Source organism: Scyliorhinus canicula, chromosome 2 (genome assembly GCF_902713615.1).
Source record: "Scyliorhinus canicula chromosome 2, sScyCan1.1, whole genome shotgun sequence".
NCBI lineage: Eukaryota > Metazoa > Chordata > Chondrichthyes > Carcharhiniformes > Scyliorhinidae > Scyliorhinus > Scyliorhinus canicula.
The window spans coordinates 229,990,274-230,009,378 of NC_052147.1; the positions used below are offsets into that span (position 1 = coordinate 229,990,274).

The following is a 19,105-nucleotide window of genomic DNA, read 5'->3' on the forward strand; positions in this document are numbered from 1 at the left end:
TTTCAACACTAATCGGCAATTTAGCATGGCCAATCCACCTAATCCATATCCTTGGACTGTGGCCAGAAACCAGAGCACATGGAAACCCACGCAGACACTGGCAGAATGTGCAAACTCCACACAGACAGTCACCCAAGGTCAAAATCGAACCTGGTTCCCTGGCGCTGCGAAGCAGTTGTGCTAACCACTGTGCCACCGTGCCAGTGGGAAGTGGCCAACTTCCTAATGTCATTGTGGCTGTAACACTCTGCTGTTTGACTCGGCGGTTGAATTTGGGTGGCAGGGTAATCTGAAATGCTAATTGGGATCCTTTAACCTACTGGAAATCTGATTGCCATTGTAATGAACTCCAATTGGCTTTATTGGTTGGCCAATTGGAGTATGAGCTCCCTCAATGATAACTCATTGAGGGGCCCCATATAAGCACCTGTGTAGGTTTTGTGAGCCAGTCTTAAGTTGACTGGACTGCTAGCAGCACTGTTTGTAGCTGCTCCTGTAATATCGTTATTGTAAATAAACATTGGTGTGGCGACGGAACTACTGCCTCCCGTGGATCACTACAGTGGCGATGAGGTAAACTACGAATTTTGCGGAGACCAGCTGCCGCACTCGGAGGGTAAGCCTTGCCATTTTAAAAATGCCGTTTTTTGGGAGGTTAGAGGCATTCGACCTGGCTACTGAGGACTGGTCCCAGTATGTGGAGAGAATGTGTTACTTCTTCCGGGCAAATGATATACTGACGGACGAAAGGAGACGGCTTATCCTGCTGTCGGCGTGCGGACCATCAGCTTTTGCCATTATACTTAGTCTGACTTATCCCGATGCGCCGGACACAAAAACTTTCCAAGAAGTAACGGAATTGGTGAAAGAGCACTACGACCCAAAACCACCCCTCATTTTGCGCAGGTAGATTCTACACAGCGAAGCGGGAAGACAGGGAGTCAGTCACAAATTTCTTGACCCGCCTGAGAAGGCTGGCGGAAAAATGTGAGTTCGGCCCGACGCTAAATGAAATGCTTCGTGACCGGTTAGTGTGTGGTATAAACAACCTCACAATACAGAAATGCCTGTTGGCGGAAATGGAGCTAGACTACAGGCAGGTGTTACAGCTTGCACTGTCCCTAGAAAAGGCAGCAAGTGGGGCGCAGGAACTACAGGGCACGCCAATGGAGGTAGATACCTGTGAGAGGGACTACCACAACGGGTCCTGCTACCAGATAGCCGCTCTCAGGAAAAGCCTGAGGAATAGAGGGAAAAAGGAAAACCCCAGAACTGCCCCCAGGTCTGCCAGGACTAACTGAAGACAGAGGGAAGTACCGGCTGAGGCTGCCCCAACAGAGAAGGACCGTTTCTTGCACCAGACAGAGTGGGGTAACAACGACAGAAACCCTAGAAGGAGGTGGAAAAAGAGGAATAGCAGGTGGGGACGCAGGGAAGTACACAACCAAGATGCCCCATCCTCCTCCAAAGGGGAACAATTATATAATATTACAACAAAGAAAGCAGAATCCATTAAGATTACCCCACGGGTGAACGGGCGGCCGACAATAATGGAAATAGACACGGGTGCAGCCGTATCAGTAATGGGAGTGGCAGCATTTAGAAAAATCAAAGATGGACTCCAGCCACTAGCCCTAACAAAAACATAGACGAAACTTAAAACCTACATGGGGGAACCCCTGGAAGTTCTAGGCACGACTCATGTACCCGTGGAATATGAGAAACAATTGCTCAGATTACCGTTGACGATAGTAGAGGGCTCCGGACCGAGCTTAATTGGACGAAACTGGCTGAAAGACCTAAAATTAGATTGGATGAAGATTTTCCAGAGTGGAAGCGGGCAGTTGAGTGGAGTACTCCAAAAATACCTGGAGGTCTTCCAGGAAGGTTTGGGGGAAATCATAGGCGCCAAAACAACTTTGCACGTGGACCCAGAAGCCCTTCCGAAATTTTGTAAGGCCAGGCCGGTACCTTTTGCATTAAGGAAGAAAGTAGATGACGAAATAGAAAGGTTACGGCGCGACGGCATTATCAGACCAGTACAGTTCTCGGAATGGGCAGCGCCGGTGGTACCAATTTTGAAGCCAGACGGCTCGATACGTCTCTGTGGAGATTTCAAACAGACGGTAAACAAATACGCACTGCTGGACAAATACCCAATCCCGAAAATAGACGACCTATATGCCAAATTGGCAGGGGGGTTTTGTTCACGAAACTGGACATGAGCCACGCCTACCTGCAGTTAAAACTGGACAAGGGCTCCCAGAAGTTCGCTACGATCAACACCCTGAAGGGCCTTTTTCGTTATACTAGGCTACCTTTCGGAGTGTCATCAGCCTGCGCTATATTCCAGCGTACGATGGAAAATATTTTGCAGGGACTACCGCAGGTGCCGATTTATTTGGACGATGTCTTAATCACGGATAGGACAAACAGGGAACACTTAAGGAACCTGGAGGAAGTGCTCAGGCGTTTCGCAAAGGCAGGCGTACGGCTAAAAAGAGAAAAATGTGTTTTTCTGGCCCCACAAGTGATGTACCTGGGATATAAAGTAGACGAGTCAGGCTTACATCCATTAGAAGACAGAGTAAGGGCAATAAAAGAAGCCCCAGCACCCACCATGGTCCAGGAGTTACGATCATTTCTAGGGTTGGTAACCTATTATGGAAAATTTATTGAAAATAGGGCGTCCATCCTAGAACCCCTCCACCAGCTACTAGAAAAGGGGCAAGAATGGAAATGGTCCGCCCGCCAAAACAGAGCATTTAGGGACATTAAGGAACAGCTGTCATCCGAAAATGTCCTGGAGCATTATGACCCAAGGAAGGAGTTAGTGGTCACTTTTAATGCATCCCCCTACGGGGTAGGAGCCGTCTTAGCCCATAGAGGAAGGAATGGGGAAGAACGGCCAATAGCCTATGCTTCGAGGACCTTGGCGATAGCTGAGAGGAAGTACGCCCAAATCGAGAAGGAAGGACTGGCGGTGATATTCGCAGTAAAAAAAATTTCCCCAGTATCTGTACAGGTGGCAATTCACCATAGTGACGGACCATAAGCCGTTATTAGGGTTATTAAAAGAAGACAAGTCAATACCCCCGTATGCATCAGCTGGAATCCAAAGCTGGGTGTTGCTACTGGCGGCATATAGATACGTTCTGGAGCACAGACCGGGAACGCGTGTAGCAAATGCAGATGCTTTGAGCAGACTTCCCCTCCCGGACACTCCGCAGCAAATACCAAAAGTAGAGGAGACAGTAATGACTCTAAATTTTTTGGACACCCTACCAGTAGACGCACAACATATTCGGTTGTGGACGCAAAAGGACCCAGTTTTAGCCAAGGTGAAGCATTTACTGCTAACAGGGGAACTGGAAAGACCAGTGGAGCCCCAGATGCACCCATACTGGAGCAGAAGGGACCAAATAACCGTAGAAGACGTTATCCTATTATGGGGAGCCCGGGTAATAGTCCCAGCTCAGGGCTGTCAGGCAATCTTAACCGAGTTACATCACGGACACCCAGGGGTGTCTAAAATGAAGATGCTAGCTCGAAGCTACGTTTGGTGGCCAGGTTTGGACACAGACATAGCAGCCTTGGTACGTCGGTGCCAGGAGTGCCAACAGGGGCAAAAAGTGCCACCAGCGCGCCATTGCACCCGTGGGAATGGCCAGTCAGACCGTGGACCCGCCTGCATATTGACCACGCCGGCCCTTTCATGGGCTCAATGATTTGGTGATAGTGGACGCCCACTCCAAATGGTTGGACGTCCACCGGGTAAACGCGGCAAGCACAGCATCGACAATTGAAAAGCTCAGGGCCTCGTTTGCAACACATGGACGTCCAGAGGTATTGGTGTCGGACAACGGAACGGCATTCACAAGTGGGGAATTTGGAAAATTCCTGAAGAAAAACGGAGTCCGTCACATGAAAACGGCCCCTTACCATCCAGCGACCAACGGCCTGGCAGAGAGAGCGGTCCAGACACTTAAAGCGGGACTCAAGAAGCAGCCGGCAGCGTCAATGGATACAAAGCTCTCCCGCTGGCTGTTTGATTACAGGACCACACCGCATTCCACAACGGGCATACCACCAGCTGAACTCTTAATGGGAAGGCGGCTGCGAACGAGGCTGAGTCTCCTTTTCCCAAATTTAACGGGGAAAGTGGAGAAACAACAGGAGGCCCAACGCAGGGGGCATGATAATAGTCGGCAGCAGAGACATTTCCAGGTGGGGGCACCAGTTTGGGTCAAGAATTATGGGAATGGACCAGCGTGGGTCAAAAGGCACGGTAAAGTACCAAACAGGGCCCATATCCTATGAGGTTTCGATAGGAGGTAAGGTGCTGAAGAAACACCTAGACCAAATAAGGGCAGCGGAACCACACCTGGAGGCAGACGAAGCAGGACCGCCTCAAGCTGGGATAGCCCAGAAGGAAAGGATACCCACACCCCAGCCCCGAGCAATTTCTCCAGACCCCGTCATCCAGTCGTCAGAGTCGGAGATGGACACGTTCGACAGGCCGCCGCGACACCTCTCCCCGATGAGGAGGAAGAACAACTTCCAAGGAGGTCGTCAAGGAAAAGATGGGCACCTATAAGGTACGACCCGGCGGACGACACAGAGGTGACAGACCCAGACATGAGGAGCAGGAAGAAGCTCAGAGGAATGCCAGCTGGCAGGAATTCCTTGGACCTTGGGGGGGGGAGGGGTGTAATGAACTCCAATTGGCTTTATTGGTTGGCCAATTGGAGTATGAGCTCCCTCAATGATAGCAAATTGAGGGGGCCCATATAGGCACCTGTGTAGGCTTTGTGAGCCAGTCTTAAGTTGACTGGAATGCTAGCAGCACTGTTTGTAGCTGCTCCTGTAATATCGTTATTGTAAATAAATATTGGTGTGGTGACGGAACTCCTGCCTCCCGTGGATTACTACAGCCATTTTGGTGTGAACTTAACTTAGTGGGGGCCATGCATGCTCTGAGAAGTATTACAGTAGTCCCCCTTTATAACGTGGGTGTTGGGGTCCAAGACCGCAACCCGCGTTGTATCCGAGCCGCGGATATCCATGATGGGGGTTTTAAATTTATTTAAAAATCTATGCTAGCACTTCCCATTGTGAATCTACGGGGGGGCGGGGGGAGAGGTCAGACCCCCGTAGACTCACAATGGGAAGCGCATGCATAGATTTTTAAATAAATTTAAAACCCCCATCGTGGATCCAATTAAAATTTCAGCGGCCGGCTCACTTTGATCCGGAGAAGGAAGCTGCTCTCACTGAAATCAGCCGGCCGCTGAAATTGACACTGCCGGCTGCTCTCTCCCTCCAATCCAACTTTTAAGTTTTAATGTTTCTGATTGGAGGGAGAGAGCAGCCGGCAGTGTCAATTTCTTTTTTTTTTCCTCCGGCTCGCCCCCTCTCCCCCCACATCCTCCAACTAGACCCCTCTCCCCCAACACCCTCTGACTCGCCCCCTCTCCCCCCACACCCTCCGGCTCGCCCACTCTCCCCCCCCCCAACACCCTCCGGCTCGCCCCCTCTCCCCCAACACCCATTGGGCTCTGTCTCCTCCTCTCCCCTTCCCCCACCCCACCCACCTCACACCCTCCGGTTTGCCCCCTCTCCCCCCACAATCTCCAACTAGCCCCCTCTCCCCCCACACCCTCCTGCTCGCCCCCTCTCCCCCCCCCCCACACCCTCCGGCTCGCCCCCTCCCCACACCCTCCGGCTCGCCCGCTCCCCCCCTCTCCTCCCCCGTCCCCCAACACCCGCAGGGCCCTCCTCTCTCCCCCCCACACCCGCCCCCCCTCCTCTCCCCCCACACCCGCCCCCCCTCCTCTCCCCCCCACACCCGCCCCCCCTCCTCTCCCCCCCCACACCCGCCCCCCCTCCTCTCCCCCCCACACCCGCCCCCCCTCCTCTCCCCCACACCCGCCCCCCCTCCTCTCCCCCCCACACCTGCCCCCCCTCCTCTCCCCCCACACCCGCCCCCCCTCCTCTCCCCCCCACACACCCCCCCTCTTCTCCCCCCCAACACCCCCCCCCTCTTCTCCCCCCCAACACCCGCCCCCCCTCTTCTCCCCCCAACACCCGCCCCCCCTCTTCTCCCCCCCAACACCCGCCCCCCCTCTTCTCCCCCCAACACCCGCCCCCCCTCTTCTCCCCCCCAACACCCCCCTTCTCCCCCCCAAAACCCGCCCCCCCTCTTCTCCCCCCCCCACCTGCCCCCCTCTTCTCCCCCCCACCCGCCCCCCCTCCTCTCACCCCCCAACACCCGCCCCCCCTCTTCTCCCCCCCAACACCCGCCCCCCCCCTCTTCTCCCCCCCAACACCCGCCCCCCCTCTTCCCCCCCCCCAACACCCGCCCCCCCCTCTTCTCCCCCCCCCAACCCCCGCCCCCCCTCTTCTCCCCCCCCCCAACACCCGCCCCCCCAACACCCGCCCCCCCTCGGCAGTGTCAATTTCAGCGGCCAGCTGATTGTTTCAGTGAGAGCAGCATCCCTCTCCGGATCAAAGTGAGCCGGCCGCTGAAATTGACACTGCCCGCTGCTCTCTCCCTCCAATCCAACTTTTAAGTTTTAATGTTTCTGATTGGAGGGAGAGAACAGCCGGCAGTGTCAATTTCAGCGGCCGGCTCACTTTGATCCGGAGAGGGAAGCTGCTCTCACTGAAATAATCAGCTGACCGCTGAAATTGACACTGCCGGCTGCTCTCTCCCTCCAATCAGAAACATTAAAACTTAAAAGTTGGATTGGGGGGAGAGAGCAGCCGGCAGTGTCAATTTCAGCGGCCGGCTGATTTCAGTGAGAGCAGCTTCCTTCTCCGGATCAAAGTGAGCCGGCCGCTGAAATTGACACAACTGACAGTTGGGGTCCATAATCCCCCCCGCGGTATATCGCGAACCGCGGTATTGCGGAGCGCGGTATAACGGGGGACTACTGTAGTAAGCAGTCCAGCCAAACAGGATCCCAGACGTAAATTCCTATTCATTTTTCCATCTTGGCTCCCCATGACCTTCTGAAACCATCGTGGGCTGTTACAGCTCTAGCTATGTTTTTTCACCATCCTTGCCTTCTGTAATTGGCGCTTCCCCCTGTTACTTACCTCCTTGCGATGAAGAGTGCAGTGTCGGACTGGTGAAATTCCCGTACCAGCTGAAGTTATTCATGAAGGCCTTCCTTCGTAAACTTGCCCTTGTCTGAGGAGTGGCGACCCTCAGGTTAAATCACCACCAATCCACTCTCTCTCTCAAGAAGAGGGAGAGCAGCCTATCGTTCTCTCGGACTTTGGTGACTTTCATTATGGAAGCCATGAGCCAGCAGCAGCTCAATGCTAATGAAGCATGACCTAAAAAGTGAAATCAACCTCACTGCAGAGCTGGTCATACATTCAGGCCAACCTGCTTCAAGTCTGTTCTAGGGGGATTGTGGGATCCACCCCACAATTTTTCATTACCATAAATTTTAGAGCAGTTTCCATTGGAATAAATAACATTAGTTATCAGTTTGAGATACATTTACTTCTACCACTATTCTTTGCTGAAACAGTACTCAAACTACTTTATTTTGGGAGGAAAATATGGCCAAGTTTGTAATTTCTTTGTTGTTTTCCCAGGTGGCTTTTATTAATAGTGCAGCTTGCTTGTTTGAATATTTGAGTCAGTTAAAAATCTCTCTTTGATGCACTTGGTTCGTCGCAGAATGAAGAAACAATTTGCTTTAAAATCTTCCTACTTCTCATAGCCAAATAAATGTTAACTCTTCAAAGACCCCCATTGACAAGCATTTCAAGGTTGTTATAGATTTATTTGCTGCTTCTGTTTAAAAACTTTTGTTCTTCAGCATACAGTGATGTATTCTACAATACAACATTTTTACCGAAAGGGAGAATGACAGTTTTGTTATTTGTAATTCATAAGAATGTCAGCTAAACACAGTTATATAAAGCATGACACACAGTCAATCCAGAGCGATTGCACTTGTATTACTAAAGGTATTATCAGGAGTTTATAAGATTTACCATGAAACATTTGCATAATAAAATCAGTGTTTTAAATTTGTCATATTTTTAGAACAACTTTAAGAATTGCAAGATGAGCATAATATTATTGTACAGGATGTAATAAACATAGACGTTTTGGCTAAGTATACTTCTTACTTTACACTTGGTCTTGAACTTGCGTTTTTTGCCAGCATTTCACAGGCTACAAAGCAGAAAAATGCTACAGCCTGGCATCTATTCCCTTCATCGTTAAAGCTGCTCAGAATACTGATGCCAACTGGATTCTCCTCACACCTTTGTCTGCCTTCTTCTCCTCCTGTAAATTAAACAAGTAGTGACATGCAGTTCCTTGGCTAAAAGTGTGAGAATATATCACATTAAACCTCAACACATCGATCACTTTCTCAACTCCAATCACAGAGAGGGGGCGGGGGGGGGGGGGGGGGGGGGGGAAGATACCCAAAGAATAATTTGCTTTCTACTAAAAGAATAGTTCTGAACAAACAACAAATGTGACTGGACAGTTAACTCTGGAGGAAAAATTAAACCTTATTTGGCTCGTGGCAACACTAGACATTATTTTATTTTCATCTGTAATCTAAAGTCTTCCTTTACATTTTTGTTTCCTTTGTATTGTTCATGCTCCATACCCGATAGTCCCAACAAGTGGAGGGGTCAGAGCTCTGCTCTGAATTCTGTTTTGACACTGAGTGGGAACTTGGTGTTCAGTCAGTGTGCATCCCTGCGCCCCACTACTGGAGAAACCTTGCTTTGTACTGACATCAGCAGAGCTCAGGGGAGCCATAAAAACCTCTCTTGGTCTCCCTGAAAGGTAACCCAACCTACTTATCATAAAAATGTTTTACACGTTGCAGACTGGGAATACTTTAATCAGAATGCAATTCTTTCCACTACTTCACACTCTCTCCCTCAAACTGAAGACTAAGAACATCAACAACCACCTGCTGCTTTAAACCAAGTGTTTAATGCTGAATATGAACAATATATTTATTATTACATTTGTTATAAGAGAAAGTGCATTCAGTTGGGGAAAAATGGGTCCATCTGAAAAATGATGAAAAATTGATCACTTTTGGTGTGCAGCATCCCACCCCAGACCTGCACCTTCATACGTTGGGCCATTGTAGTCCTGTGGGACTTGGAGAAGCACTCTTGCATGTGTGTTGAAATCCTAATTCCAGACTGAGAGAAGGGGCTGTTGTATTTTTATCTGTCATCAATTATTCAAACAATACTGAACTTCTGGGTCTTTGTTTTATTTCAGTAAGTCACAATCTGCTTCAAACTGGTGTCAGGTTGGACCCTGGTTCTGAATTCGTACTGCATTACACAACAACTACAGTGCCAGTACAAACCAAGACACTACAGTTGTAGTGCAAATATATCCTCACACAAAACGAACCCATTTATCACACTTGGACCAATTAGAATTGTTGCATTTAACAATTATTCCAGGTCTCTGTTGTCCTAACAGTGAACTCGGGATGAATATTCTTGCTGTACCAATGCCATACCTCTCCAATCTCTCACACATGGGGTCGATTTTGAGCCTGCACTTGCTGTCAGCGAGAATGCCAATGTGGGTTGAAACATCCGTGAGCTTCAGTAAACGTGATTCTTGCCAGTGAGATCATGTTTTCTAATTTCCAAGCCAGAGGCCTAACAAGAAAGGTTCCACACAAGGCTGGGAAATTCATTTTAAACCATTATAATATCATTAGCAAGTCCTCCCACCGGGATGAATATTTACCGGCGTCATTTACAACAGCTCAATAAAAATGAGAAGCTGGTGATCTCAGTTCTGAAGGGGGTATCCATTAACGTCCAGGGTATCAGTTGCAGAAGGGGCAGTGGAGAGGACGCAGGGTACCCAGATAAGTTGAACTCTGAGTCAGTGGGGGCAGCGAGGCTCATGGGTTCAGTGTCGGCATCTCGGGGTCTGGGGTCCCTCACAGGCCATCGCGGCCCTTCATGTCTGTTAGCCTCTAGGGTTAAAGGGGTCGGATAGCAGGTATGTAGACAGTGCTTCCTGCTGGGCTTGAGGCGATGTAACTGCTGAGGGATTGCCCTTCTAGAGTGGCAGCTGGAAAGTGGGTAGGAGCTGTTGAATCCACAGGGTCAGAAGTCGGGGGCGACTGTGAGTTTATTGGGTGGGGTCCCATGAGCGGGTAGGCCGAATGGGCAGAGAGGGGGAGTTGGAGAAAGGTGTTTTCCGGCCTCATGAGGCCTGAAGACCCTTGCACAGGGGGAGAGGAGGACTGAAGTGAGGATTAACCCCCACAATGGAGGTTCAAGGCCACTGGTTATGGAGGCCAGGCTGTCGGAAATAAGTATTTGGGTGGCTGGCTGTTCAAGTTGGAACGCTAATTTAATCTGCAGCCCATGTGAGCTGGGGGAATGGGGGTGCCCTCTGAGGACGAAGTTGATGTACTAATTGCAGTCTACATATGCACCAGGTGTGCCTCACCTGCCACAAGAGGAAGCCAGTAGCCTAATCAGCCTAATCAGCTCCTGACCCTTTCTTGATGAGTGAATTGTGCCAATATAGTCAGCTTTGCAATGCATGAGTGTGGCACTGATTGGTGCCCAGTTTCTGTGGGGAACCTAGTCACCGAGCACTACTCTCCAAAGCTCAAAAAATAATGTCTACATAACAGAGGTGCCACAGATGTGGCTCCCAATGCAACACCTTATAGTAAATCGCTCATCCGTCAGCCTGTTCAAGGGATGCATCAGCATTTTGGTCCCCCTTGAGTTTAGAACACCGGTCCATTGAATACACTAAACTGCCCTAACTCCTTACACATGGAAGGTTGATTGATGGACATTTACGCGATCACAGGTAGAGGATGTCGCACTTCTGCTCCATACCATCCAGGAGTTTGGTGAGGGCTCCCTCCATAAAATATGGTGATGTCTTTCTGGCAGCCACAAAGTCCCGACTGGACTTGGAACAAGTGCTGATGAGGCATTTAAAAGGAGCGCCCCCCTTATGACGGAGATTACGTTTTGCTGGGGCGGCTATATCAGAGACAAGCCGCTGCGAGCGTAGCATGAATCACATAGAAAAAAACTTTTGTTAAAAAGGTTGAATGTTTGGTGAGTTCTCCTGTTGTCAGAATTCTCCTTGGTTTTCTGACCTAAGATTCCTCCCACGTACTGTCGGTTTCTAGAATTTGAAAGATGCGTCAGACTGTGCATTTGTTGAAGCAAGTTGATACCTTTTAAACTTAAAATTACAGTAATTTATTTAAAGTCCTGGTTGCATTCTTTGAAATTGTGATTTTAATGAATCTATGTAGAGATTGGAGTTAGGTGGAAAAATGAACCACAATTTAGAACATAAGAAATAGAAGCAGGAGAAGACCATAGCCAGCTCCTTCATTCAATATGATCGTGGCTAATCTTGGTCTACAACTCCATTTTCTCACTGGTTCCCCATATCTCTTGATTCCCCAAGAGGCCAAAATTCTGTCTGTCTTTAAAAAATTAAATATATTCAATGTGGGGCATCAACAACCCTCTTGGGTAGAGAATTCCAAAGATTGACAACCCTTTTGAATGAAGAAATCTATCTTCATCTCAGTCCTAAAAGATTGATCCCTTGCCCTGAAAATGTGCCATGTTATTCCAACCAGGAGAAAGAACATCTCAGTATCTATCGACCTGTCAAGCCCCTTTATAATCTTGAATGTTTCAGTGAAATCACCTCTGATTTGTCTAAGCTCCAGAGAATAGAGACCCCATTTACTTAGCCACTCTTCATAGGACAAACCTAGTATCCTAAAGACCAATCGAGTGAATCTTCAATTTGCTGGCTCCAATACAAGTATATTCTTCCTTAAATATGGAGAGCAAAATTTTACTCAGTATTCCAGGTATGGTCTCATCAAAGCCTTATGCAATTATAGTAAGACTTGTACTCCAAACCTTTGCAATAAAGGCCAATATGGCTTTTGCTTTCCTAATAACTTGCTGTATCTGCATGCTAACTTGTATGAGTATACCAGAGACTCTTTGAACATCACCGTTAACAAGTTTCACACCCAGCATTCCTACTTAGTTTTGGATCACCAGCAAACTTAAGTACATTATTCTCTGGCTCTTTATATTAAGTGATTAATATAGATTATGAATAGCTGAGACGCTAGCACTAATCTTTGTGACATTCCACCACAGTCTGCTAATTCGAAAATGCCCCATTTATCCCTACTCTGTGCTTCCTGTCCGTTAGCTAATTCTCTATCCATGCAGATATATCATCCTCAACTCCATGAGCTCTCAACTTGTGCATTACCCTTTTGTGCAGCACCTTATTGAATATCTTTTGGAAATCCAGGTAAACTACATCTCCTGGTTCCCCATTATTTAGACTACTAGTTTCAATCTCAAAAAATTCTGAAAATGAGTCAAACAGAATTTCTTTTAGTATCACCATGTTGACTTGTTCGAATCATACTATACTCTTTTAAGTGCATTGTTAAGACTTCCTTAATAGTAAATTCCAGCACTTTCCTGATGATTAATGTCAGGCTAACCGGTGTTTAGTTTCATGTTTCCTCTCTCCTTCCTTTCTTGAATCGTGGTGTTCTATTTGCTAACTTCCAATCTGCTGGGACCATTCCAGAGAATTTTGGAAAGTTATACCCAGTGCATTCATTATCTCGGCAACTATCTCTATCAGCACCCCTGAGGATATATATTGGCCATCAGATCCTGGGGATTTGGCAAATTTTAGTCCCTTGATTTCTCAAGTACTTTTTCTTGGCTGAGTTTAATTACCTTAACCGTCTCACTTTTATTAGCCTTATTAGAGGTTACCCACTATTTTTGGTATGTAAAATTTGTCTCCCAAATTCCCTCCCGTTCTATGCTGGTCCCGCCGGCGTAAATTGTAGTTGGCCCCTTACCGCGGGACCTGGCGGCGCGGGCGGGCTCCGGGGTCCTTGGGGGGGAGGGGGTGATCTGACCCCGGGGGTGTGCCCCACGGTGGTCTGGCCCGCGGTCGGGGCCCACCGATCCGCGGGCGGGCCTGTGCTGTGGGGGCACTCTATTTCTGCGCGCCGACCATGTAGTCCCCCGCAATGGCCGGCACGAAGATGAACCCCCCTGCGCATGCGAGGGGATGACATCAGCTGACGCTCCCGCGCATGTGCGGACCCGCGCTGGACGGCGGAGTCCCTTTGGCACCGGCTGGCGGGCCACCAAAGGCCTTCCACACCGGCCGGCAGGGCGCAAACCACTCCAATGCCGACCTAGCCCATGAAGGTGCGGAGGATTCCGCACCTTTGGGGCGGCCCGACCTGGAGTAGTCCCCGCCACTCCACTGTGCCATTTCTGCCCGCCCCGCCAATTCCCGGAGAATCCCGCCCCTTATCTTTATACCACTCTCGGCACCTTCTTTAGTCCTTAATGCCACGATTAACACTCCCTTGTCTTGTGTCCATGACATCTTTGACAAACTTTCCTTACTTTCAACCTACCTCTTACCTTCTATTCTGCTCCACTTTCTCTACACCCCTCCACGCCCCCCCCAAAATAGGGCGCGATTCTCCGCGAATGCGGAGAGTCGTAAAGGCTGCCGTGAAACTGGCCGTGTTTCACGGCAGCCTCCGCGCCCTCTCCCGGGACCCGACTCTCCCCCCCGGTCGGGGCTAGCAGCGTGCCCCGCGAAGCACGGCATCGCAGGCTTAGCGACCATCGCTAAGCCCGCGCACCAAGGGTCACGGCGGCTGACGCGCACGATGTCGTCAGCCGCGCGTGCGCGGATTGGACGGCTCCGACCCGCGCATGCGCAGATGACGTCATCACGCATATGCGTCAAACCCACGCATGCGCGGGCCGTCATGCCCCTCAGCCGCCCCGCGGACTGATCCTGCGGGGCGGCGGAGGAACAAAGAGTGCGCGGGTTTCGGACCCGCTGTCCGCGATCGGTGCCCACCGATCGCGGGCCCATGCCACCCTTGGCACGGCCGTGGTGCGGCCGTGCCAATCGGTGCCATGGTTGTCCGGGACGGCACTTTGCGGCCGTTTTCACGAACGGTGAGAGCAGGTGTGTTTGCGTTCGTGAAAACGGCCGTAAAGGCCTGGGAACTCGGCCCATCGGCTAGGGGAGAATCGCTGTTCGCCGTAAAAAAACGGCGAGCAGCGATTCGTGTCGTGGGGGGGGGGGGGAGAATAGCGGGAGGTCGGGAAAAATGTCGGGAAGGCCCTCCCGCTATTCTCCGTCGTGGGCAGCGGAAAATCGCACCCTAATACATTACTGGCTGGATTCTCCGCTCCCCAACGCTGAAATTGCGTTTACCAATGGGGCGGAGAATCCGTTTACCTGCACGTGTTTGGGTCCTGCGCTGATTCCACTATTCTCTGAGTATCCACCGCCTGAGGCCCGCCCCACTATTCTCCGTTCCCGACCAGCCGAATTCCAAACGGCGTGGTTCTAATCTGGTCCTGTCATTCGGAAAACCTCGCGTGGCGGCTGCGGACTCAATCCGGGGCCTCCACAGTCAGGGAAGGGCCGATCGGAGGGCGGGGGGGGGCCTGATTTGGGACTGGGGGCAATGTGTGCGGTGGTCTAGGTCGGGCGAGCGGCCGATGCGGGGCAGTATTTTCTGGTCCAGGTTCGCGGACTGAGTCCGCCATGGAGTACGGCGCGGCCGTTGGAGACCGCTGCATGCGCTTGCGCGGCCTCTGACCTGGTCATGTGGGGGCCATATTGACAGCTGGAGCTGCGAGCTCCACGACAGCTGCCTGCTAGCCCCCTGCAAGACGGTGAATCTGTGGCCTTTTGACACCTGTTTTCTTGGTGCAAAATAGCACGGGTTTGATTCTCCGCACCCCAACGCCGAATTCGCGTTCGGTGACCGGGCGGAGAATCCTGTTCCCGTCATGAAATCAAGCCGGGCATCAGTTCCGCGATTCTCCACCCCCCGAAAAGCGGCGTACTCGGGGAGTACGCCCTGCCGATTATTAACCACCTAGGGCCATTGCCTGAGGTCCGCCCCACTATTCTCCGTCCCAACCGGCCGAATCCTTGATGGCATGGACCACTCATGGTCCCACTGTCCGTGTTACCCACGTGGTGGCTGCGGACTGAGTCCGGGGCCCCCACAGTCGGGGGAGGGCTGATTGGAGGGCGGGGGGGGGCCTCATTCGGCACTGGGTTTTTTTTTGTGAGGGCGGTCCGGGTCGGGCGCGCGGCCGATCTGGGGCACTATTTCCACGGTTCAGGTCCACGTTTTGAGTCCACCATGGAGCATGGCGCGGCCGCTGGAGGCCGCCGGCGTGCACATGCGCGCCCTCTGACACGGAAGTGTGGGGGGGCCGTATCAGCAGCTGGAGCTGCGAGCTCCATGACAGCTGCCTGCTAGCCCTGTGAATCTGTGGCCTTTTGACGCCAGCTTTCCTGGCGGAAAAGACCACCCGCGAAATGCTCCGTTACGCCCCTCCACATTTCTCCGTTACGTTGGCCGGTCAATGGGGTTTCCCACTTTGGGGCAGCCTGCGCCGTCGGGAAACACGGGCTGCTGGCAAAACGGAGCATCCCACCGGCGGAGAATCCCGCCCCACACTTTCCATGACGGCTTGGGGACATGGTCCCAAAAACAGAGAATCCAGCCCCACAGTTTCCATGACGGCTTGGGGACATGGTCCCAAAAACAGAGAATCCAGCCCCACAGTTTCCATGACGGCTTGGGGACATGGTCCCAAAAACAGAGAATCCCGCCCCACAGTTTCCATGACGGCTTAGGGACATAGTCCCAAAAACAGAGAATCCCGCCCCACAGTTTCCATGACGGCTTGGGGACATGGTCCCAAAAACAGAGAATCCCGCCCCACAGTTTTCACGATGGCTTGGGGACCTAGTCCCAAAAAGCGGAGAATCCAGCTCCACGTTTCTATCCCTCTTCAGCTCTGAAGAATAGTCATAAACACTCAAAACATGAACTCTTATTCTCTCTCCATAGATGCTGCCAGACCTGCTGGAGTTTTCCTGCATTTTCTGTTTTTATTTCAAATTTCCAGTATCCGCAGTATTTTGCCTTCACAAAATATTAGGCGCAATTCTCCGGCATCGGCGGCCGCTCCCAGCCCCCTATTCTCCCACCCCTCGGGGGGCAAGGAGCGGCGCCGCGTCATTTACACGCGCCGGGCCTTGGCACCGCGTAAAAGCGCCCAGCGTTCCCGCACAGTTCCCGCCGGCAGCGACCAGGTGTGGACAGCGCCGGCAGGAACCTGTCATGTTGGGCAGGCTGCTCGGCCCATCCGGGCCGGAGAATTGCTGCTCGCCCATTACGAACGGCGAGCGCGATTCTCCCAGCGGCCAGCCGTGAATCTCACCGTGCCCGTTTGGGGGGGGAGGGTGTGGGAGAATCGCGTGCGGGTGCTGGGGCTGCGTGGTGAGACTTGCATGGCGCCCCAGCGATTCTCCCACCTGGCGTGGTGGGGGGGGGGGGGGGGGGGGGGGGGGGGGGGGAGAATTCCGCCCATTTGATCAATGTTTCTGCCATTTCTTCATTCCCCGTGATATTTTCTCCTGCTTCTGCTTCTCAGAGGCAAATGTTTACTTAGCTACTCTTTTTTAATTTGCTTGCAAGGGACCCTACAGTCTTTTCCTATCCTTGGCCAGTTTATTCTCATATTCTATTTTGTTTAAATCCATTTTTGGTATTGCCTTGTGGTTTCTAAAACACTCCCAATCCTACAAATTACTACCGTACATTGCAACATTATAAATATCTTCTTTGTGGTGGAAGATATAGAGGGGATGTCAGAGGTAGGTTCTTTACCCAGAGAGTAGTGGGGGCATGGAATTCACTGCCTGTGGAAGTAGTTGAGACGGAAACGTTAGGGACCTTCAAGCGTCTATTGGATAGGTACATGGATTAGGGTAGAATAATGGAGTGTAGATTAACTTCTTAAGGGCAGCACGGTAGCATTGTGGATAGCACAATTGCTTCACAGCTCCAGGGTCCCAAGTTCGATTTCGACTTGGGTCACTGTCTGTGCGGAGTCTGCACATCCTCCACGTGTGTACTCCGGTTTCCTCCCACAGTCCAAAGATGTGCAGGTTGGGTGGATTGGCCATGAAAAATTGTCCAAAATTCTATGATTAACCTAGGACAAAAGTTCGACGCAACATCGTGGGCCGAAGGGCCTGTTCTGTGCTGTATTTCTCTATGTATCTTAACTGAGTACTGTCATTAACACCCAGAGTAAGCCACATGCAATTTTCTTGCTGAGACTATGGCCGCGATTCCACGGGGCTGTTAGCCATGAGCGCAAATCCCGTAATGGCCATACACCCTCACAAGAGGGCAAAAACAGATGAAGAGACTCTATCTACACGTCCCACTGCCTGGGGAAAGTGGGCAGCATAATCAAAGACCCCTTCCACCCGGCTTACTCACTCTTCCAACTTCATCCATTGGGCAGGAGATACAAAAGTCTGAGAACACGCACGTACAGACTCAAGAAGAGCTTTTTTATGTAAATAGGCCGACTAGGGGGGAGGCTATATTGGACTTGGTGCTCGGCAACGAACCAGGCCAGGTGTCAGATGTCTCGGTGGGAGAACATTTCGGTGACAATGACCACTACTCCTTGACCTTTACCATAGTCATGGAGAGGGATAGGAGCACACAGCATGGGAAGGTATTTAATTGGGGGAGAGGAAATTATACTGCTATTAGACAGGAGCTGAGGAGCACAGAGTGGGAACAATGTTTCTTGGGGAAATGCACAACAGTAATGTGGGGATTGTTTAAGGAGCACTTGCTGCGAGTGCTGGATATTTTTGTCTCACTGAGACGAGGAAGGAATGGTAAGGTGAAGGAGCCTTGGATGACAAGAGAAGTGGAGTTTCTAGTCAAGAGGAAGAAGGAAGCTTACGTAAGGTTGAGAAAGCAAGGATCTGACTCGGCTCTAGAGGGTTACAAGGTAGCCAGGAAGGAACTCAAAAATGGACTGAGGAGAGCTAGAAGGGGGCATGAAAAAGCCCTGGCGGGAAGGATTAGGGAAAACCCTAAGGCGTTCTACACTTATGCGAGAAATAAGAGGATGATCAGAGTGAGAGTAGGGCCGATCAGGGATAGTGGAGGGAACTTGCGCCTAGAGTCTGAAGAGATGGGGGAGGCTCTAAATAAATACTTTGCTTCAGTATTCACGAGAGAGGGGGACCTTGTTGCCCATGAGAACAGTGTGAACCAGGTTAATAGACCAGGTTGATATTAAGAAGGAGGATGTGCTGGAAATTTTGAAAAGCATCAGGATAGATAAGTCCCCTGGGCCTGACGGGATATACCCAAGGTTATTACGGGAAGCGAGGGAGGAGATTGCTGCGCCGTTGGCGATGATCTTTGTGTCCTCACTCTCCACTGGAGTAGTACCGGATGATTGGAGGGAGGCGAATGTTCAAGAAAGAGAACAGGGAAATCTCTGGGAATTACAGACCCATTAGTCTTACGTCTGTGGTGAGCAAAATATTGGAAAGGATTCTCAGAGATAGGATTCATGATTATTTAGAATAACATAGTTTGATTAAAGATAGTCAGCATGGCTTTGTAAGGGGCAGGTCATGCCTCACAAGCCTCATTGAATTCTTTGAGCAAGTGACGAGACACATTGATGAAGGTTGGGCAGTGGATGTGGTGTATATGGATTTCAGTAAGGCATTTGATGAGGTTCCCCATGGTAGGCTGATTCAGAAAGTTAGGGGGCATGGGATACAGAGAAATTTTGCTGTCTGGATACAGAATTGGCTGGCCAAAGAAGACAGCGAGTTGTAGTGGATGTAAAGTATTCCACCTGGAGATCGGTGACCAGTGGTGTCCCACAAGGATCTGTTCTGGGACCTCTGCTCTTTGTGGTTTTTATAAATGACTTAGATGAGGAGGTGGAAGGGTGGGTTAGTAAGTTTGCCGATGACACGAAGGTTGGTGGAGTTGTAGATAGTGTTGAGGGTTGTTTCAGGTTACAACAGGACATTGACAGGATGCAGAGCTGGGTTGAGAAGTGGCAGATGGAGTTCAACCTTGATAAATGTGAAGTGATTCATTTTGGAGGGTCGAATTTGAATGCCCTGTAC

The 19,105-nt window shown here is 50.8% G+C and overlaps 1 protein-coding gene across 6 annotated transcripts in view; it reads left to right on the forward strand.

The window, feature by feature from the left end:
- Positions 1-19,105, forward strand: part of b3galt1b (UDP-Gal:betaGlcNAc beta 1,3-galactosyltransferase, polypeptide 1b) — a 170,834-nt gene that overhangs the window by 93,948 nt on the left and 57,781 nt on the right. The gene's annotated exons all lie outside the window — the stretch shown is intronic.